At 47.5% G+C, this 23,172-nt stretch overlaps 1 protein-coding gene across 5 annotated transcripts in view; it reads right to left on the bottom strand.

Moving 5' to 3' along the window:
- Mical (Molecule interacting with CasL) overlaps positions 1-21,443 on the bottom strand; it is a 123,260-nt gene extending 101,817 nt beyond the window's left edge. For 3 of the 5 annotated variants that reach the window (XM_075872282.1, XM_075872285.1, XM_075872286.1), the window contains exon 1: positions 21,290-21,443. The gene's annotated coding sequence lies outside the window, so the exon portion shown is untranslated. Of the gene's footprint in view, positions 1-19,396; positions 19,890-21,289 lie in introns of those variants that run through there. The other 2 variants (XM_075872284.1, XM_075872283.1) reach the window with 2 other exon arrangements.
- Between the last annotated feature and the right edge of the window lie 1,729 nt (positions 21,444-23,172).

The raw sequence follows: 23,172 nt of genomic DNA, 5'->3' as shown, positions 1-23,172 counted from the left end.
TGGGCTGGTTTTGGTCGTGACACCTGTCGAACAAAATGCGTGAAAGGCGCCCTGAAACACTTTTTCAAGTAACCATGGAATGAATTCACTAGAAGAGCTCATTGCCTCACAAGTTCAACGCCACAAAAATTTTAAGAATCCGTCCAGTGCGAGCGGAGTTACAAAGGTTTGTCGCATGCTGCAATTGCATTATCTCTTCTCTCGCCCCGATGAAAGCGCTGGAAGCTAAGCAGGGGGGGGGGGGGTGGCAGGGCAATGAAATTATCACGCCTCGTGACCTTGAGCACCTTTTTTTTCGAATGCGCGGCCTTTTCAGTGTGATCGCGCGCGCACGCGCGGACAAGTAGCGGCCTTCTGCGGCTATCTCGGTAACTTGATTCTTTTCGATCACAGACAATTTTTCGCTCACACCAAACGGGGCCGTCGCCGGCAGTGGGTTTTCTGCGCCACAAATCTTTAACGCTGCCGCGCTAAAATGCCGCGGAAATAGAGAGTTTTAGTACTGCGGAATGGTGCTACGTACGCATCACGCAAGCGCCTTGCGTTACGTGGCGTCGTTTGCCACTTATGGGCTTTTAGTACGCCGTAGTACCCGCGTACGTAGCAAGCGTGAAGCGTGTTGCGCCATCTGGTAGATCAAAATAGTAGCACGTGTTCTTGACAGCCAATGTGAGCCAATCCAAGTGTCATAGCCAGATTATGGCCATATTTTAAGCCACAGAGCCGGTCGGTGCTTGCCTTCCACTTTTTCCTTCCTCCGTGTTGCCTTCGATGCCGCCATTTTGCAAAACGAAGTCTCGCGCTGTCGCGAACTTGTTCGAGAGCGGCGCGATCACCTCATACGTACGCACGCACGCATCTCATGCGTGCGTACGTAGCGGCTGCGTACGTAACGCGATACGGGCGCGTTGCGGTCTGCGCATGCGCACTACCCAGGACATGGCGTCCTTACGTACGCAACGCCGCCACGTACGCAACGTACGCAGTACTAAAACTCTCTAATGACTGTTGGATAAACCCCCCTGCCGCAGCCTTCAGCTTATCTCACGTGTGCACTGTCGTCCTTTACGAAAGGGAACGCGCGAACACGTGGCCTGCGCTCTGCGGCGGCTGCCTACAGCACCATCAACCGACAGCAAAAGAAAACACGTTCGCTTTCAGCGTCATCTGTTGCCAAAAAAAAAAAAAAATAATGAGTCATGGCCGGTAGACAAGCGCTGCTAGACTGCACTCTGCCTCACACTTGTAGTGCGTAGTCCACTGCCAACACATCAAAAGTTGTGCACGACCACGGCGCAAGCTGCAGTAATCTCCCGATATCGCTCGCCGCGTGAGCGTTGAGAGAACTTCATCTGGCAGCGCTTGTCTACCGGCCATGACTCGTTATCTTGCTTGACCATAGATGACGCCAAAAGCGAACGTGCTTTCTTCACCTGTCAGTTGATGGTACTGCCGCCGCAGAGCGCAGGCCACGCGTTCGCGTGTTCCCTTTCATAAAGAACGACAGTGTACATGTACGCTGCACTCGACACACCGCACCGAGTGTCTGTACAAGGGCGTACAAAAATAACAGGCAGTGCGGTGCGAGAACACCTGGCACTGGGGGTTGTCGACAGTAATGGGGCAACACTCGTATGAGCCTATGTCGCCTCGAAACTCGCATTCGGAATCACTGACTGCTCCGGGCGATGCAGGGAGTCCCCATGATTGTGCTGATCCACCAGCTGTGGGATCATTATACTTTAAACTACAAAAGAAAAAAAAGTAAGATAAACGACTAGTTTTAAATACTCTACAGGATGTTCGGTGTAGCAGCATCTGCCGTTGCTGGCAGACAGCAGCACTACGGGTGTCATGCGTCAAGCACAGACGTTCCCGTGGAATTTCCACGCAGCTTTGATCGAGAACAAGTGCGCACAAAAACTGAATTCTTCAGGCAGCAACGCGCGCCGCGCTGATATCCCACATTGTCTGCCCCCTCTGACGCTCGATCAAAACAGTAGAAAGGCCACCTGTCAACAAGGACAGATATACAAAATTCAAAGCAGATTAAAAGCAGAAATAGCGTGTCGGTACACTGATATGAGACCCTTCTGGTTGTTGTAGCCAAGATCAGATAGTGTGCGGGAAAAGCTGTATGGTTGTTAAGTGTGCGAGCACAATGAACGTCAAGATTCCAGTGGCGCAGAACAGGAGCAAAGCTTTTAGAAACGAAGCCCGAGAAAATTTCTACAGTTCTTAAAACATCACCGTCGCAATCGAAATACCAGAGCAAAACGAAACAACCACTGTATGTCTGGTGAAAGCCATTGCCGTGGCTATCGTTAATTGCTTCCAGCTATGTCTCATTTTGTGCTGTAAGTGGATACAAGATCACTCCTTAACTCTCTTGTTTGATACCTCATCATGCGCAAATAAATCTTTGTACATGCAGAAATTGTGTGAAAAAAACGATTGATTAATTTGTGGGGTTTAACGTCCCAAAACCACCATATGATTATGAGACGCCGTAGTGAAGGTCTCCGGAAATTTTGACCACGGAAGGGGGGGGGGGGGGTCTTTAACGTGCACCGAAATGTGAGCACACAGGCCTACAACCTTTCCGCCTCCATCGGAAATGCAGCCTCCACAGCCGGGATTCTATACCGCAACCTGTGGGTCAGCAGCCGAGTACCTTAGCCACTAGAACACCGCGGCGGGGCGTGAAACAAACGATTGATTGCTATTGAAAACTCAGCCCATTAAAATGAACGCAGCTTCAAAGGCAATACCACAACCAGAAACCTTGACGAGAAGCCAATTAAATTAAGTTCCAGCGGATATTCAATGCAATGTACACATTACCGAACAGTCTAACCCTCATAGCAACATTTCTTTAAGATAAAGTGGTTGCTTGGGCGTGTTGGTACGACGTATTGAATGGAAACGGTGCAAGAAACGAGAAACTATATGAAAAAGAGCACACACAGAGCGCTGTGTATGCGTCCTTTGTCTGGTTTCTCTTTTTTCCCGCTGTTCCCTTCCAATATATATTTTTTGGCATATTGCTTCAATATAAAAGATTAACTATCAGCCAATGAGGAATGACAGACATGAAATAATAGATAATGAGAATAACCGAATAACATGAATGCATACTGTTTCAACAGGTGAGCACAGAGCAGATATAACAAGAAGGGTGCACCACACGGTAGCTCCCATGTGATTTCTTAGCAATAAGCAGCCAAGTAGAAAGAATTGTCAGTGTCCAAACATCTCTATGACAAAAAGTGTCACACATAAGTATCGTGCGCATGGCATGAATTTGCTTGACCCCTTTCCGCTAAGAAGATGTGGAACATAAAATGCAGAAAACCCTTAGCTGCGAGAGTACTGCCCCAGTGGCTCAGCGGCTGTCGTGCTCAGCTGCTGAAAAACGCTAGAGACCTGCATACTATGCGATGTAAACGCACATTTAAAGACTCCAGCTGCTCGAAACTATCCTCTACGCTCTACTACAGCATTTCTCAAAGTCGCTTTGGGACGTTAAACTCCACAAACAAGCCAACCAACTTTTGCTATATGCGAAACCGGCTTGTTATCAGGGTCAGCTATCCTTAAAAAGGATCTCCATATGCAGTGGAAAACAAACCACCCAACTTTTGCTGTATGCGAAACCAGCTTATCAGGGTCAGCTCTGCATAAAAAGAAACTTTGTATGCAGCGTATTATGCAAATCACTACGAAACAACAAAAACTTGCTCATTTCGGACCCGCATTTGTCCATTACATTTGTGTGAGCTCGGTGAACAAGCAGAATATGTTGTTATTCTGCATTGTGGATGGTAACCCAAACTGTGGTTAACGTCAAACTCCTGCTTACAGACTACAGCTGCCCATATAAACGCCAGTTTGAACTAGATCCTCGAATCTTAATACTGGCCTCATAAACTCTGCTTTCACAGCGTACCGTGACAATCATAATTTTAAAGCACTGGGCTTTTTTTTTTTGGGGGGGGGGGGGGGGGGCGTGAATTTGCATGTTTACTAAGCCTTTTGTTGACCAATAAGTTCCAATGAGAATACAGCAATAAGTCTTCATTTAAAGATCTCTGTCACCAGTCTAGTGTGCCAGTTTCAATCCTGACATTTAGTATCTGTATGTTAGTAACTACAGGTTATTTGGCTTCACAATGTTGTACCTAGCAAATAAACAAGCCCTTGCTGCGACAATGTAATTTCATTTGTACGAGACTGAAACACTCTGCAACCTGACACTATCTGCATTTGTTCAAATGCTAGTTTATATGAACAGTATTCTCTCTGCTGAAATAGATTATAATGATGCAGGCGCTCGGTAAAGAAGTAACCAAATAAAATAAATGAACAAATTAAATCAACTTAGTTAACAGCCTAAATCACTCCTCATAAATCAAGATTATACAAGGAATGTCATATTTGGCATTCTGCAGATCATCTATGTCAACCGTTCAATACCCAATTTCACAGCAAAAGAAAATCGTAACCTGTTCAACTTCATTTCTAGCAATGCAGAGCACATCTGTACAAAACAAAATGCAAAGTTATTTGGCTTTTTTTTTTCTTTTTGAAACTATATATCTGCAACTGAAAGCCAACTGAAGTGCACAAAACCAGCTACTGTAGACAATACATTAGGCTACCAGTACTTAAATCAGTACTTCGCGTTTTCAAAATAGCATGTCAGCACAAAACAAGAAAAAGTGAATGAAGTAAACAGGCACAACTATGAATCAACTGGCCCACCTGTCAGATCTGTTGTCACCAATTTCCAGTATACCAGTGTCCATTACGTATGCTCTCTATAGAACTGCCTGAATACTTGAAAATTTTAACACAAACCATATTGTTCATGCTATCGCATATGAATTCTATTGATTAATTCACATCCATAGGGTGCTGAATATTGCACATTTCTTAAAAATACATAATACATCACAATGCATGGAGATGATAATGGTGCGAACTGCTTCAAAATCATGCCCTTTGCAATTCAATTATGAACCGGCGTAATGCAAATGGTATGTTTGGATGCCCTGACGTTTCCTTGAAGTCTTGTCTCGGCACGTTTCGGGAAATTACTTGAGACAAGAGGAACACAGAAGTAACGTGGTACGGTGCAATTCCACAGCAGCTATTTTTTTTAAACTGTCGTAACATTCAATGGCGTGCCAATAATCGCGTTGGTTCAGGTCCTTAGCCAGAAATTATTTTCAGGAGAAGCCCACTTGTTGATGGCCTTGACAATATGACAATAAAGCCTTTTTTTTTTTTTCAGTAAAACGTCAGCTCCCTCCATCCAAATTTCGGGAGGAGGGGGGGGGGGGGAGTTCCTGGCCTTTGGTTACGGGCCTGCAAACATTTATGCAGTTGTCGTCATCATCACTCAGCGCATCAATCTCACTACAAAGTCAGACCATCCCTCGAAAAAATGAAAACTGGATCCGCGCCCGGTTTCGACTGCACTACTCGGTTGATACGAACTTCCGCGAAAGACGAACATGATTTCACGGTTCCTCACAGCTCGTCTCATAAACGGGGTGGGGGGTAGCCAAGTCTACTGATACGTAATACGCCCTTCCTTTCCGGCCGGGGAATGCGGCAGCCGGCGGGCTCCGTTGCATGCACAGCGGCTAGAACGAAGACGAGGTCACGGCCGTGTGTTCACGGGAGCGCGGAGAAGTGCCCGTCTCCCCTGGACACGAGAAAAAAGAAAAAGAAAGAAAATGCCTCCGTTTACCGCGCCTCGGAAGCCGTACACTTCTACAGCCGCACTTGGTGCGTAGCGGGAAGGAAAAGAAAGGGGGGGAGCGAGGAGTGCAGGGAGAGCCTACTCTCCCAGCACTGGGTGCGTAAAATGGAAAGGGGAAGATCTGAGGACAAGGGTAATGTGCAGTTATTCGTGCACGGGGTGCGAAGGAGGAAGGAGCGAGAGGCAGGTAGGAACCAACCGGCCTCCTCCTCCTGCACTGGTTGCTCGGTGATAAAGAGAGAGAGATGAGGAAGAGAAAAAGCCGTAAACTTCTCCCCAGGCACTGGGTGCGTAAGAGAGAGGGGATCGGGAGAGAGGTGGCAGGAGAAAGAGATGTTTGATACGCAGCTGGGTAGCTGCCGGCCGATCGTATCGTCGTCGATTGGGAGGCCGGACAAGGCGACGGCCAAACAAGCGCGCTTTCGCCGAAGCCGCCGCGGGCTCGCGTGCCACAAATCAGAGCGCCGTGCCGCCTCCGCAAAAACGAAAGTGACAAGGCACGCGCGCTAACTTCCGCACTGTAGACCACCGGCGTCGAGGGGTACAACAACAAAGCAAAAAATGAAAACCGCGTGTAATCTTAATTGGAAGCGGCGCCCGAAGGACTCCGCGCTGTATCCTCGCGGGTGACGGACGGATACTGCTGCCGAGTTCGGGGACGTAGTTTGTTATCGGTAGCGCCGACTTGTTGGCGAGTGATTCCACGAAAGAAAAAACCAACGACAAAAAGCTTGGAAAGTGGACCAACCGATGGCCCGTTGGAATCGGCTAGGGAGATGCAATGCACAGGTCACGGGAGCCTACCCGAAAACTATGGTAGGCTTTCGATCACACGTACTCTTTCCCCACAAGACATCATCATGCACCAGCTCTACCACTAAATTAACGACTAAACTATCAGCACCCGGGCCATCCTCGACCTGTGTCGAAAAGGCGTTTGACAATGTAGCTCACGCGACAATCCTGAGCCCAATCAACAAGCTCAACGAGGACGAGCTGAGCTACAACTATATCAGAGACTTCCTGTCGCGCCGCACAGTCACCCTCACAGTCGACAGCATGACATCCGACGAATCTACCTTAGGAAGCAGCGGCACTCCCCAAGGGTCGGTAAATATTTGCGCTTCTTTTCAACCTCGTGACGATGGGTCTCTCGGGACGGCCTTGGCGAGATTGACGGCCTCCACCACGCCTTATATGCTGACGACACCACCCAGTGGTTCGACAAAGATAGTGACGGCCACATAAAATGCACCTTACAAGCAGCAGTTTCGGCAGTAGATCACCGAGACACGAGCTCCCGAATATCTCCGCTCAAATCGGAGCTGCTAATCAACCAACCGCGCCGCCGGTGCAAGCCGATCGGTGAACCCACGCCAATGTCAAAAAGTACAGTTGTATACGCAAGACGGCTCCTGCATTCCCCGAGTTACAAAGATACGCATCCTCGGCATGCACATAGCTGCCAAAGTATCGAACGGGGAAACTGTCCACAAGATCGAGGGCAAGGTTACAGCAGCTACTCGCCTGATCAAACGAATTACGAACAAGCACACGGGAACAAATGAGGGCAGCGTCATGCGTCTTATAAACTCGTTTGAAAGCAGTCGCATCACTTATGCGGCTGCCTTCCACAACTGGACAGTCACCGAAAGGGAGGAACTCAACACCCTTATACACAAGACCTACAAGATCGCCCTTGGCCTACCAGCCGAAGTCCACTCGTCTGCTGCGACCGGGGCTGTACAACACCCTTGAAGAAATCGTGGATGCGCAAAGAGTCTCGCAACTCGAACGTATGTCCCTGACCGCCGCTGGTCATCCTGCCGAAACTCGGCCTGAATTATCACGTCCAACAGCGTCAGAAAGAGGACATTCCACACGACATGGGCGACACGCTGATCGCTGCCCCTATTCCTATAGAAATATGCACCCCGAACATAACGATGCCGACGCCAGGACCGTTCTATAAAGCACTGCTGCGCTCTTTCGGGGGGGGGGGGGGGGGGAAGACTGAGCGCTTCCTGGACGAGGCAGAATACACAAACAAACACTGGTTCACGGCGGTAGCCGCAATGTCAACTCCCGGCTTACCCACGCGTGTAGTGTCAATACACAATGTCCAGACACCGCCGAAGAGGTTGCGATAGCGCTTGCACTTACCGACCCCATCTGCGAGGCAGTTCTTAGAGACTCACGATACGCAATTCGTAACTACGCGCGGGGACGCATTTCTCCAGAAGCTCCACAGATTCAGAGGAAGGCTGGTCGACAGCAGTTCAATAGCACCTCGATTTTGTGGTTCCCAGCACATGTTACCACCCCCACAGACGATGGCCCCCATAATTCGTACGAAGTGGCACACCGCTATGCGCGAGGAGTGACCCGCCACGCAGAGCTTGAGACCGCCTCGTCGAGTTCGGACCTCCCGGTTCAAAACGTGGGAGAACGCTTAGTGAGGTATAACATTGCCAAGCACTACCAGTTAGCCAGGCGAATATGGCCCCCACCCGACGCAAGTTGAAACGATGCCAGGCAGCTTTCTGCCGACAGCTGCAAACACCTTGCTCGGTCCTGTGCGATTGCGACACATTTCCCCCGCGCAATACCCGAGTGCAGCTTGCAAATTATGTTAGGCAACTCGAGCGACACTCTCGTACATGTTGTGGGAGTGCTCTTTTACAGCAGCTCAAATGGCGGTAGCTCCGAATGCTCTTGCGTCGAAGTGGGCAGCCGCTCTGCGGAGCTCCAACTCCCAAGACTCAAAAGTGGGCAGTCCAGCGGGTTCGAGAGGCGGCGATGAGGCAAGACCTCGAAGTACCCTCATGGGAGAGACCTGAGCCCGGGCTGCAAACATAGCCGGACTTTCAATAAACTTATTTCCGTCCATCCATAGGCGCGGCTAGCATTCCAGCGCGGCCACGGCTTTATGTACAATCGAAGCGAGAAAAAAAAAGAGAGCGCAATAAAAACACAAGACCAGACAGACCAGTGCTGATCCTGTTACGCCTTCCTTTCTGGTGTTTTTAATGTGCTGTTGTTTTGCTTTCCCTGTGATCACACAAAATCAACTTCAATTTCATACGCTCCTGTAGTACAATAAGAAAAAAAGAAAGGTTAATGCAACACACCCCACACCCAGCACTGTCCTATCAAAGGCGCACACGGAAACACACACAAACGTTGGGAGGGAGTCTGATAACCCCTTCCCCACTCACGGAAAAACATTTCAGGCAGCGCCCCTCCCAGTAACCAAAGCAACATACGTTGTATCTACTGAGAACAAGACCCTCCCCCCAAGGCGTACAGATGTCCGTGGGACATCCCAAACACCTCCATCAAACATCTCGCACAGAATATTCCGGCCGCACAGCGTCGTCCTGGTTCAATGTCTGAACTTGAAGTTCCAATGACTGAGCTTGACTTTCTCGACCAAGTTTTCCAAAGATTCCGACAACGGTAGTCAGACAAACGCTCCATTCTAGAATGTACCTGTTATATTTGAGTACAGCTGTTAGGCGCCCGTTCCTGCGTTAAGCAACGTCGCCGCGGTCAGGTGGCGTAACCACGCGAATGAGTGCGTCCCACAGAAATTGGGTAAGCCGTGTACAGCAGGTGCGAGAGTCAAACGCAAACGAATTATGTGTGTCACATGAATCGGGCAAGCAAAAAATACATGTGTACCAATCTCCCAAAGTGCGCACGTGTCAAATTGTTTGAAGGCTCAAAGTAGCACTGAGTCGCACTACATACATCAACGTTCTCTATCCCAACAGTGTAGACGCAATCCGAACAGAACGCTAGCCGATGAGTTTCGTCGGCTGCAGTAATTCGAAACCGTCACTGATTCAAGCGCTACGCCATGATTGAGCAGCCACATTTCTTATCGTTTTTCTGCACTCAATGTTCTCTCTCCATTGCCGCACATGCCAAGGACGTAGTACATCACGATTCTATTCTTCGGCATGCCCCTGTACTTTTCCGTCTGGATGGATGCCAAACAACCCGTCGAAGTCGTAGACTACCAGAACGGGAGTGCGCTCACAGAGACCACACCAGTTCGGCGGGAGTGGCTGTCTCTTTGCATATACGGGTATGTCTGCAGTATACCCTTCGAAACATTTGGTACCTCGGATAAAGTTTGTAAACTGTGTGCCGCAATGTTGAATAACGGATTGGTGGTAGTGACTGCGTACTTCTCGCCCACTGCGCTTACCAAAGACGTCGTACGCTTCCTGCGCCTCGCATTATTATAACCGCGAATCGCCCCACAACAATGTTAGCTGGGTGGGAGAGGGGGGAAAGACCAGCAAGACCTTCGTGTACCACTTATGCGCGAGAACATCCGGTTGCTCTCCACCGTAACTTATACCGCTGAGTGACGACCTCGCAAAACGCTTGCACAGGCCTCGCCTTTCAGAAACAGGCATTCGTGCAGCAAGTCGAACATATCTCAAACTCACCTCTACGACCACAATGCCTCTTTTATTACAGTAAATGACTTGACAGACGCGTGTTCTCTAGCGAGCGAGTTGTGGAAAGGAAATAGTAGTATGCAAAGGTACTTAAGTATATAAATGTCTCTCTCAAATTGTCTCAACTATTCGCAAAATCATAACACCTATATAGCTGCGCTCCTAATTCGCATTAGACAGTGCCGTAATCGGTGATTTTTTGCTTTGAATATTTTACTAACACACCATCAACATCCCCCACACCCAGGAGGATACTCCGGAGTTATTCCACACTAATCCACCCCATTTCCCGCATGGAGACACCACCAGCCCTCATCATTTGGGTTAAAAGCGCCGCCCCAAATCAAAATTATGGATAAACAGCTGGCTGTTCTGACTTGTGAACCGTTGATTTGATTGATTTGTGGGGTTTGACGTCCCAAAACTACGATATGATTATGAGAGACGCCGCAGTGGAGGGCTCCGGGAATTTCGACCACCTGGGGTTTTTTAACGTGCACCCAAATCTGAGCACACGGGCCTACAACAGACTTGTGAACCGTAGGGGACACATTCGAGGTGTTAACTTCGACCAACTGGCCTTATATTTAATTACTGTGCCACATACGGCTTACAAGGTATGCGTGCGCCAACCACAACCACCGCGCAAGTGAACAGTGCAGTAGGGTAGCAGTAATCAATTCGAAGTGGGGGGGGGGGGGGGGGGGGGACGTGTTGACTTTTTTTCCCCACACCTATACTCTTCCAGAGACGTTTTTGATAAATATCTCTTTGTTCTCTTCTCTTGCAAAAAAAAAATGCCCTAAGTCGTAGACCACTTATAACGCGTATTCCAAGGTACTATAACAAAAGGTGCCAAAAAGAACACCGATTATGCGATATATTAGTGTTGAGCATCGACACCATGGTCAAACACTAATGGTAGGCTAACGGACTGATGAGCGACTCAATCGGACTCGTATCGAGCCGTGTGAGTCAGTCCGGGTGAATAATATTTTGGTGACTCGGAGACCGAGTGAGTCCGCGGTAGAAGAAAATTTTCGTGAGTGTGAGTCCGGCGCAGGAAAATGTTGGTGAGTGCGACTCCTAATGGGCCCAAAGCGCAAAATATACTAGGTGAATGAGACTGAGTGAATGTTTGCCTACCTATGTCTACATCTTCCTTTGGTTTATTTCTTTTCCGCGCGTCTACTTATCTCTCCGCTTACCTTTGCATAATTATTTCGCTTTTCCTTACCCGTAGTGTAGGGTAGCAAACTATAGATGCTAAAGAATCTGGTCGACCTCCACTGCCTCACTTTATTTCCTCATTTCATTATCTCACTTTCTCTCAAAGTGTAAGTACTTTATCTCGGCTACAGTATACACTACGCACACTAAGAGTTAAAGGTTCGTCGTTACTACCTAAAACATAACGTTTGGCAGAGAGCATCCATGCGTGACGAAATTCACCTGGACATTCGTTTTCTTTTTTTTTTTTTTCGAAACAAACCAGCAACGCAAGCGTGTATCTACATGGGAATGTGAACTGCTCGACGTAACAAAAATGAGTGGGCGATGCTGGATGGAGCCTTCATGCAGATTGTTTGTAAAAAGGGACAGGAACGGACCTGTGGGTGGAGGAGATATTTCGAAAGTTAAGATACTCGAACGCAGAAATTTAGGTCTGTCTATCTCTCTGTCACGATTCAGCCATCCGGCCAAAGTTCAAAGGGACTGTCCACCACTCGCAAATTTCAATATCGTTCATCACATCGGCGGCAACGAACATGGTTCTGTCCCATACAAAAGGAATTGTCATTTCAATTTCATGTTGAAAGTTTACAAAGAATGACCATTAGCATCACCCAACAGCAATGCAGTTCGACCTACTGGCAGGACTGGCTACGCACGAAAGAAGGCCGGAAGAAGACTATACCTTCATTCGACATTTGCAACGAAGCACGCACATAAGCGGCCATTCTTTTTTCTTGTAGACCTATTCCATATTTGTAAATACAGGTAGGCCGATGTCGACATTACGGGTAAAATTATATCGACGTCCGCACGTAACTTCCGCCATATGCACTGAGGGCTGCGATGTGCGCCAATAAACAAAACCAAATTGTGAGACGCGACTCACATCCAACCACGACGCAACGCGTCGGCATACAGTTTTTTTTTTTTTTTTTTTTTGCTTGACTGAGAACACCACATGCACCATTGAAAACCCAGCAGAAACTGCGGTAGGCAGAGCGTCTTTTGCATACCAAGACAGCGCCACCGCATTTCGGTGACGTAAGTCCGGTGGAATTTGTTTTCTATGAGCTGTTTTCATTATAACAGCGAAAACAGCGCACGCTTATTGAAGTTGGCTTAACAGTCCGTTTGACGCGTCCGCCTATACGTCCGCAAAGCGGAGGCCGTGGACGCTTTAACGTTAGTTTCACGCGAGACGCCGACTTCAGACGGAACACACAAATATCGAACGGAACTGCATTTCACCTGGATTCGTTATCGATTCCGTATACCTCTACACGCGACGGCCGTGAGTCAAGATGAATCATCGCGTGCGCGGCAAATCCCTAATGAATAAAAAAAACGGCACTTTTTGTTTTATTATATTCACTAGTGAGAGACGCAGTTAGGTAACGTTTCGATCGGGGACTTAACCGCTCATATCACTAGAGCCACCAGCGGGTCTGGCGATTCATAGTCTTCATGGATCGGAATAAGACACACCGAGACTTTCAGTACAGCAACGGTGTGGGCATCGAGGTCACCCTCTCGTAGTATCGAAACTGGCGGCTAAAAGTCCAGTTCACTATAGCTAAATGTAGGTCCGGCCTTGACGACCATCGTTTCAGCCGACGATACGCCATCACACGAACCGAGGGCGGTGGAAACAAAAGATGGCACGTTACTCAGCCAGAAATTGTTTTCATTTTCATTTCATTTTATTATACTGTCAGCCCCATTTGGACTATAACAGGGGTGGAAAAAAACCAATATACATACAAAAATATAGGTACTCCATGTACAACTTCTATTATACATAACAATGAATGACAAGAAATAGCCAAAGCACTCTGCTCTTGAGGACATGGAATAAGCAAAATATAAACTATACATCTTTATACACGACATCCTTTAGGCCCTTCAAGAAAGAAGGTAAACATTCCGATAAGACAGTGAAATTCGGCAGCCTGTTCCACTCACTGATCGCCCGCGGAAAGAAACTGACGGACAAAATGTCAAGGAAAGTGTAGGGGATATTCTTGCAAGTAATTGTAATGTAAATGTGAAGTAAAAATTGAATGAAAATCTATCTTTTCATCCAATTTGCCGTGGACAAGGACAGATCCTGCGACCTCCGAATAACGCGCCTGGTGCTCCACCAACTGAGCTACCACGGCGGCTATTCCCCCGTCCACTCCAACATTACTTAGAATGTCCACTTTGTATAGAATATATGTGTGCATTTAAACCTGGAAGAATGGATGGATGCATATTTGGCTGTGCCCTTTAGAACGGGCGGTGGCTCACGCAACCTAGCCTGGAAGAGTCAGTCAGCGCCTCCTGTTGCCATAATGGCGAGTGTGGGACACTCTTGTTTCGCCAGTTATCCCTATATAACAGGAAGGGGGGGGGGGGGGGTAGCCACCGTGGTAGCTCAGTTCATAGAGCATCAAACGCGTTATTCGAAGGTCGCAGGTGTTCGGTCCCTGCCCACGGCATGTTATCTTTCCGCCCACCTTATTTTATTCAAATTTACAATATACATTCACTTCCGCCCTATACTTTCCTTGGTATCTTTGTTTAGTTCTCATTAATACTGTGTCTAACAAAGAAACCGGTCCCTTAAATTGAGTTAGCGCGTCTTTTGTTTAGCCAGAAATCGTCACATTTCAATCCTTCATAGATTGGTTCTATTGTCGTGACTGTTTTTTGTTGTCACATTTCCCTGTTGATTCTTCACATTTTCTTCAGTAGATTGCCTTCATATTTATCGCATAAAGGTTATTTTTTAGTTTTTTATTTGTATTTTTATTCTTTTGCACGTACCAACGTCAAGACCTTACGCGTGGTCCTGGGAGCAATAATTGATTTGTTGATTCATCGATAGATTGATACTTCAGCGCAAGGAACACAAGACGGAACCACGAAGCCAGCTCCTCTCCCTTTTTTTATGTTCCACCCATGTGTTTCTTTTGCAGCAGTATCAGTTAATTACGTACCAACATGCCCTATGATTATTTGATAATTGATTCATTGATAAACTGTTATCACTTTACCCTTTCTTAATAATTTACTTGCATGGGCAGTAATTAGGCCTTACGGTTGTTCCTGGGCACTGTAAAACAATTATCAATTACTTCATTAACTACCTAATTACTTGCAAAGAACCCAACTTCGGGAGATCTACAAAAGTATATGACGTTCGATTCTGGAAGAAACGGCTTTAGCCCCGACGATCCTTCGACATTATGACACACACACACCCTTTTCTCGAGTTTCGGGAAAACAAAAGAGCTGCCGATAGACGTTTTCGCCGAACGTTTGACGGTATACCGAGCAAGCTATCAAAGAGTGCTTTCCGGAATCGAAAAACGGGATGTGCACCGAGGCCGCGTCGTCTTCCTATCGCAACCTGTTCGCACTGTACATAAAGTGATACCGCCCAGCGCAAGTGGCGCGCCGGACCGGACAGCACAATGCTTCCGTCGAAGGTGTGAGCGCTATAAACAGGCGTGTATACGAACCGCGACGTCGTCGGGGTTAATGGCCACCAAGACGCAAGGCGTTCTGCCGACTCGTGATACATCTTGGCAACACGATTATTTTTGGCGACAAATGAACATCCACACGATCCGGGGGTCTCAAACACGAGGCCCGCAAAGGTCGCGGGTTCGATCCCATCGAATTGCGGCGGTCGCGGTTCGATGGAGGCCAGTAAAGTAACACCAGAAGGTCGAAATTTGCGTAGCCCTCCACTATAAGACGTCCCTCATTATGCATAGCATGATTTCTGGACGTATGGGCCCAAATATTATTATTGTTGTTGTTTCGATAGTGGCCCGCGGCTTCGCACGGTACCAAGCCTGGGCCCTCCTGTAAAGATTACTCACATTCATTTCTCACCTATAGCAATTAAGCGATTTGTTCAGGTATAAGCTACAGAGAAGCATTCTTCTTCGCGAGGCACCTTATGCACGCGGTCACTTTCGATTTGAACTACCACCAAGGAACAAAAAATATACATTTCAGAATGGGAGCTAGGATTTCAAGTCATTGCGGAAATCAAAACCAATATGTTTGCTTTTTTTTTTTAGGGGCGAAGCTCCTTATTTTAGAAAAGCTCCTTATGGCGTGGCTTGAGCGTCCTTCGTAGTACGTAACCACCAGTGGCACATACCCGAAATAGATATAACATTTGACCTCCAAGGTGGTGCCGGTGAGAGATTTCTTCTATGCGTTGTTTAACAATAAAAAATAGTGCTCAATGTACATGTCAATGGCTGCTAATGGGGAATGAGAGACAGGAGCATTCGGCTTTTAGTCAACGCGCACGCTGCGATCCCCATTAGCAGCCATTGGCGTGTACATTGAGCACTATCTGACAAGAAAGGGTTGCTACGCTATACTCGCTGGGTGTAACCTCCTTAGTTTTAGAACGGTTTAGCGAGCGTTGAGCCGAAGTGCCGTGAATACAGTGAACTAGTATATACCATGATTGAATTCGAGGTGGTTAACGGGGGGAAGCAGATACGAAGCGCAAGCCGTAAGAAATTGAAAGCTGCATCCTCCTGTCTCTCATTTCACATTAGCAGCCACTGACATGTACATTCAGCACTATTTGACAGGAAAAGGTTGCTACGTTATACTCGCTGGGCGTAACCTCCTTGGTTTTAGAAAGGTTTAGCGAGCATTGGGTCGCAGTGCCATGAATACAGTGAACTAGTATTTACCATGAACTCGAGGTGCTTAAAGGGGGGAAGTAGACCAGAAGCGCAAGCCGTAAGAAAGTGTGCGTGTGCCACCTCTCGTTTAGTCCTTGGAATGTCCACTGAATGGCGGTGCTTCTATATGGCGAATATATAATAAAAAGATGCGAGATGGTGGGATTTGGAGTGTTCAATAGATGGACGAACGGACACACAGACAGATGCATGGATGGACGCATGAACGGACGCATGAACGGACGCAGGGGCGGATGCATGAACGAACGCAGGGACGAACACACGAACAGACGCATGGACGGTCACACAGACGGACGAATGCTTCGCCCCACTCTCCATCATTCACTCCATGGATATGCTGCCATTTTTTTGAAACCTGGAGCTAAATGCCCTTCAAAAATGACATTATATATACCAGATATTTCAAAGGTGTACATTCTGTTTAAACTACCTGAACTACAAGGGCCTCGTCGACGCAACCTGCCTGCGGGACATTGGCACACCGGGCCGCCTGACTTGCAGCGATGGATGTACGGTCCGAATCGTAGGTCCCTCCTGGACTTTATTTAATGGAGTAAATACAGCTGCAGAATTTCGTGTGAAGTGCATTGACACCGTAGAGTAAAGTAACGAAATTAATAAAAAGCATAAGAAGCGTAAGAAGCAAAAGTGGAAAGCACAGGGAGGGGAGCTCTCCCGCGGCAGAAGTGTACGTTACCAGCTAGTAGAGTATGTTTCCGGGTTCAATTACATGCCTGACGGCGTCCTAGTTCCGACAACACACTAGCAACTCGCATACACCAATAGATTCGCACGTTGAGAAATTAAGCCATGCGCAGCCAAACTAACTGCAGTTTTAATTCCGCAACTGCGGCACACGCTTGCGGAGTGTTCGATACCAATTTTCGCTCAGAGGATTAAACCAATCTCTGGCGCACAATCTGTTCCACATTCATAAGATAAGAAGAAAGAAAAGTGGACGAAAAGATAACTTGCCGCCGACAGGGAGCGAACCTGCGACCTTCGGTTCAGGCGTCCGATGTTCTGACCGATGGAGCTACGACTTCCACTTCTCACTTTATCGGGTATCTATGTGCCTTCAAACCAGGCAGTGCTTGTCAACGCCGCTCGTGGCCATGACGGCGAGTGTGGAACACTCGTTTTATTGCGATAGCAATTATATGTACCCTCTCTGCTGAATTTTGCCGCCGGCAACCACCGTCATTCACCGTATATGTGAACTAAATATATGAAAACGCAAGAAAGAATAATACACCAGAAAAAGACTCCGGCGCGCGAAATCGAACTTCCATACTCTTGCTTGCGAGTGCGTGGCGTTAGCCACTGAGCCACGAAGGAACACCTCCTTGAACGTCGAAACGGCAAGCTATTTATATCTATACCACTTACCGCTGGCGATGCCGATCTCAGGGAGCTTTCGTGTTTCAGCATTAACAGCGAGATGGCGCAATGAGCGCACGTCGCCAGATCGTCACGGCGACGCGCGCTCATGAGTTGTCCCACGCGTACTTTGCCCCGCAGAGGGGGCGTGGGGAGGAGGTAGACGCTCGCGAGTGCTAATTTGCAGTGGGGAGAATTGCACTCCTTGGGCTTTCACCGTTTGCGAAAAGGGGGCGCTTTTCAGACACAGCGAAGCAACAAATGAGACACTTGTTCGCATTCGTCTGTACCTGTAAGTACGTTTCGTGCGTCATTAGTGCATGAGCAACGCGGGGCACGTTTCGATATGCTTGCCATTCTTCGCGTGACATTCTAATTTGTTGCTATAGCATTCATTGCTCCGCCTTTGCGGCAAAGCTGTGACTTTTATTCACCAGCTGACGTCAAGCAGCACGTGACCTTTTAACGAGCGGACAGCCGACCAATAAGCCCTCGCATATCATCGGAAAACATCAAGTATGCCGGAGCGAGACCCTCGCCATGAACGAAGGAAATATTTTTGATACAACATACATAATCTCTCGAAATCCCGTTCCTTCATTCCATCCCTGCGACTGTTAGCCAGCGCCCCCCACCGTAGCCCAGGCGGCGAGCATAGAGCACTGTTTTCACCCGAGGGCTCGTTTTGGGTGGTCCTTCATTTTCAATCTTGCTTCGGGTCTGGGCGCAGACAAAAACCACTAACGAGCCGGCTAAACAAGCATGCATTTGGTTCCGAGCGGTCGTCTCGTTTTCCGATTAATTCAACCTATCATTGAGTCATCAAGTGCAATCGAGTCAACCAGTTGTGACCCTGAAAAATACAGTCGCATCGTTTGACTTGCAGAGACGCGGAGCCGCAAGAATCCCCTGATAGAAGTCTTATTTTTACTAAACTTCAACTTACGAATGTGTACTATAATGCATACAGTGAACGAGCAATTAAATTCAGGGGCACAAAGAAAGGGAGGATTTTACTCCTATCGAGATTGAGTGGGCATGTAATTTCAAGTTACGTAGCAAGTATTTTTTTTTTCAAAGCCAGCGTCTTTGCCTTAGTTGCATTGATTAATTTAGTCTATTTCAGAAAGACCCAGCTTTGTTATTGATATTGACATGTGCCAGACAACTGTGATGTTCGATTCCGCACATGTTCGTTTTACTTTCAGTAGTAAACCAGAAACTATAGCCTTCCGTGGCTATCGGTACAGATATCAGCATATTCACGGCTATGTACAAAAAGAATATAATCCTTTGACTCGTCATCTCAAATTAAGGGGGGAGGGGGATGAACTACTAGCTAAAAAGAACATCGTGCACATAAAAACAAACATCGCACCGCGTCGTCTCCTGTCTCTCTGCATGTTGAGGTTTTGACAAAGATAGGTCGACTTATCAAAACGTGGGCCAGTCTGTCTGAAGCACCTACTCCATGTTCATGCAACCTCTATATCACACTGCGTTTCACCTGGTTACCCACATTAAATCATGTGCAAGCCATACTAGTTCTAGACATTGTCACTCATGCAGGAAGGAAAAAATCTAGTATTTCCTTCTTTCATGTTGCTACACAAGAAGCCACGCAATAACAAGAAAACAACTAAGAGAACAGAGGCATCCGAAAATAAATAATAGATATCACGCCGTCGTGCGCCCTGGCTTTGGTAAAAGCCGGCCACATCAAAGTTTCAACAACGCGAAACTAGACCAACGGGCGATGGCCAGCACCCTCTATGAGACGGGACGGCTCCCACAAGTATAACGGTCGTTACCTGGAAATGAATGGGGAACGGCGCACATAATAGCTTACTTTGGCTTTACGACAGCAAGAGAGAGACCGATGAGGATCCGAGGCAGACGAATGAGATGGGTTTCGTGCGAAGCGTAGTAGCTAGTGCTCTTTTTCTTTCTCGTGTTTGTGCGACGTAGAAACATCGTCTGCCCGTTCCCATGCGTCGGATTGAAGAAATGACCTTTTCCAGCAGCGACACGCTCGAGTCAACATCACGCGCGCACATTTACTGCGATGCGCGTGACACACGTGACTAGAAAAACACGCGCACGTAAAATGTGTTGCAATGCGCGCTTGAATACGGAACGCTTGTTGCCGCGCGTCGCCGCAACCGTCCCGGCTATTTCGCAGTCCGCGCTGCGCCTTCACAGTCACACGAAAAGTGTGCGCGCAGTGTGAAACCGCTAATTCATGGCCACAGCGGCTCCTTATTGCACCGAAACCTGCGAGCATTGCGTCACTGGAATAAGCACGCAATGCGAGCTAGAGGTGTCCCTACACCCAGGGGAAAAAAAGAAAACAACGCGCATAATTTGCGCTTAGTCAAAGACAAACGCACAGGCGTGAAATTGATTGTACTATTGTGATCGCGTACCTGTGGGTCTCATGAGATGCGTACCTGCTCAGAAAGAAAAAAAAGACGATGTTTCGACAAGCACTCATTACTTTGTTTGTTCGGTTGTTTTCGCGTAGTTCTCATGCTACGCGAGTGTTTCGCGTGGGTGGTTTTACGGGGGGAAATGCCTCTCGTCTAAAGTCGTGGGGGTCGTTCACAGGACAGACATTTCGTCCCTGAGAACCAAAAAAAAAAACTCGGCGCTAAACGAGCCTGCGATGACAGGAAACTAATCACGGATCAATGGTCGACCGCCGGCAAGAAGAGACAGCCGACAAGACACAAAATGACACTCTTCAAGCAGGGACTTCCTTTCCCAGAGCTGGTAGACGGCTAAAGAAAAAGTAAAGATACTAGAAGCACTAAACAAATAGCGCTGCCAGGTCCTAATGGTACTCATCCAAGCGTCGCGCCTCAGTACCTAGTACGTGGGGTCGACGGCAAAAAAAGCAAAATAGAGAAGGCGACCGACCTCTTCCTAGCAACCCCCCCCCCCCCTTCGGAACGATGTGCCGACATGCTCGTTTCCTGGGGAATCGCCCCCTCGATGCCAGCACGTTGGCAATTCCGTCGCTCGAACCCACAGCTGCATTGTGTCTCGGAACCGATCACCCCGGAGACTGGGTTTCAATTTCCTCGACAGCCGAAGGAAACCCCTACGCGAGCACTACCACTACAACAGGCCAACGCGATTTCAGAGCTCTCCCGGCCTGTACGAAAAAAAAAGACGCCACGGAGTCGTTCGAAAAGCTTTCCAGCGGCAAGCTCGTAGAAAAACAACAAAATGCAGGTTTGTACGGCACGAACAAGGGTTTCCGAAACGGAGGAAGACCCGGGACTGAGGCGTCGTGAGGTCATCAAACCATGCGTCAAGTCGTCCGCGACGTCTCTCCGTCACTTCGGAGAGTCCACGACTGCCTCCTTTGAAGGGCGTGGACGTTCGCTTACGTAACGGCTATTTTTCCTCGTCCCTAACTACCACTACCACGCGCACTGATTGGTCTCCGATGTTCCGAGAAGACCGAGGTTAGGCTTACAAATAAATACACGGCCGCACAAAACTGCGAGCACACGATAGCCCGGAGGGAGAGCCCTCGCTACCAAACACAGGCGCCTTGCGAACCGAGCTCATCCCACACAGTGAGTGATCCGATCCGCAGTTTTTTCGAAAGGTGCCCCCTCGAAGTACGCTTTCGCGGTGTTCCTGGCATTCCAGCGAGGTCCGCAGTGCGTTGGGAGTTCGTAAGAGTGACTTACCTGGCGGTGTCCATCGCCGGAGGTATTCCGATCCAGAGGCAGAACCACGAGATTGACAAAAAGTACAGCACGCCAATCGTGTAAACACCTGACGCCCGAGCAGTAACTTTGTGCTGCCCCACACGATCTAGCGAGGCCGCCAGATTGACCCGACAGATGGCGACAGCAGTTTTGACCGCTGCGTGAATTTTTGCAGTTTCGGTTTCGTTGCAGACGCATATGGCTCAAACAAGGCGGGGATGATGCATTTTTATTCTTGCAATAGAAAAAAAAATAAACACAACCCTCAAGATTTGTGTCTGTTAAGAGTGGCTAAGGTTTGTTTGAAAAGAATTAATTTGCTTATATCAAGACAAGTAATTCAAACATGAACAAAAAATATGTCTTTCAAACGAAGAAGAAATATTGTTTTTGAAGCCGTTTTTATGTTCTTTCAAAGAGTTATTTTAAGCTTAATGTGTTGTATTAGTTTTTATCAAATTTTTATACAATATGTGAAAAAATATTTTGCAGCACAAATCTCAAAGGCCATTGTCCTGTTGGCTGTGACTGGAGTCAGAGCAAGGAAGTTTTATAGAACCCCTGGAGTGACAGTCCCGGCCGCCGCCAACGGGAGCAAGTGAAGCCATCAATGGCCATATTGCTAGAGGAAAGACGGGGCAGAACCGCCGTAGACTGCAATGGAATACGCGCTTTGCGCGCATCAGTTTGCAGTTCCACCATGAAAAATGAGATGGAAACCACTGTTAGGTTACACCAACGAGCAAATGCCTCTTCTCGTTATAGAAACAAATTATTTCATGCACCCATTCTAGATGCATGCTTTCAGATCAATCTATTGTCGATGGATCCTTCGCATATCGAGCTTGCTGGCGCACAATTATAACTATTGCGGCGCAGAGAGGTTGTAGTATATATTGGGTGTTTTAAGAAATGTGCCTGCAGATACTCAATATCAAGGGGAACACGACATTTGCTCGCCTCTTTCATATATGTGCTTGTGTATGCGCGCGCGCGCGCGCGCGCGCGTGTGTGTGTGTGTGTGTGTGTGTGTGTGTGTGTGTGTGTGTGTGTGTGTGTGTGTGTGTGTGTGTGTGTGTGTGTGTGTGTGTGTGTGTGTGTGTGTGTGTGTGTGTGTGTGTGTGTGTGTGTGTTGGCAGATTACCAGAGAATATATAAGGAAGTTGAAATTAGTAAAGCTAAAGTTAGAAAAGAGAGGTAATTAAGTAAATTAAGAGTCACCAGTAATTTTTCTAGAGTTATCGAATTCTAACCAATTTACAGGTGGAACCAAAACCGAAGCACCGATGTCACGTGCAAGTGACGTGACTTGCACGTGACATCGGCGCTTCGGTGGCGTACCAACTCTGACGAGTACCTAATTCGTTCGCAGAATATATATATATATATATATATATATATATATATATATATATATATATATATATATATATATATATATATATATATATATATATATCATAAATGATGTACGAACGTTCGAAAATGTTTACTTCTTCCAAAGTTTCCACAGGAGCACCTGACTTCGTCAGGGAATACAGGGTACACGAAAAAACGCACTTTTTAAATAGATGAGTAGAGTGGGGGCCCCAACACGTGCTAAACTATTATCGTCATAGATATGACATATATCGTATCACTATCAATAAACATAGGCACTTGAGCGATGTGGTTATGACTGTATGAAAAAAATTGCGAGCAAGACAGTTTTCTACAACAAAGTATGGGGCATGCGCAGAAACATGCAAACGGTCAGTGCTGAGATGTATACTAACGTTGTTACGTTTATATACGATTGTGGGAAATGTAAACGGAGTATTAGTGGAGTGCGCGATCATTTCCGAGCAAGCGCCTCTTACATC

This window comes from Rhipicephalus microplus, chromosome 8, assembly GCF_043290135.1.
Source record: "Rhipicephalus microplus isolate Deutch F79 chromosome 8, USDA_Rmic, whole genome shotgun sequence".
Lineage (NCBI taxonomy): Eukaryota > Metazoa > Arthropoda > Arachnida > Ixodida > Ixodidae > Rhipicephalus > Rhipicephalus microplus.
Note: the sequence above shows the minus strand (reverse complement) of the source record. Positions and strands in the feature narration are given on the sequence as shown.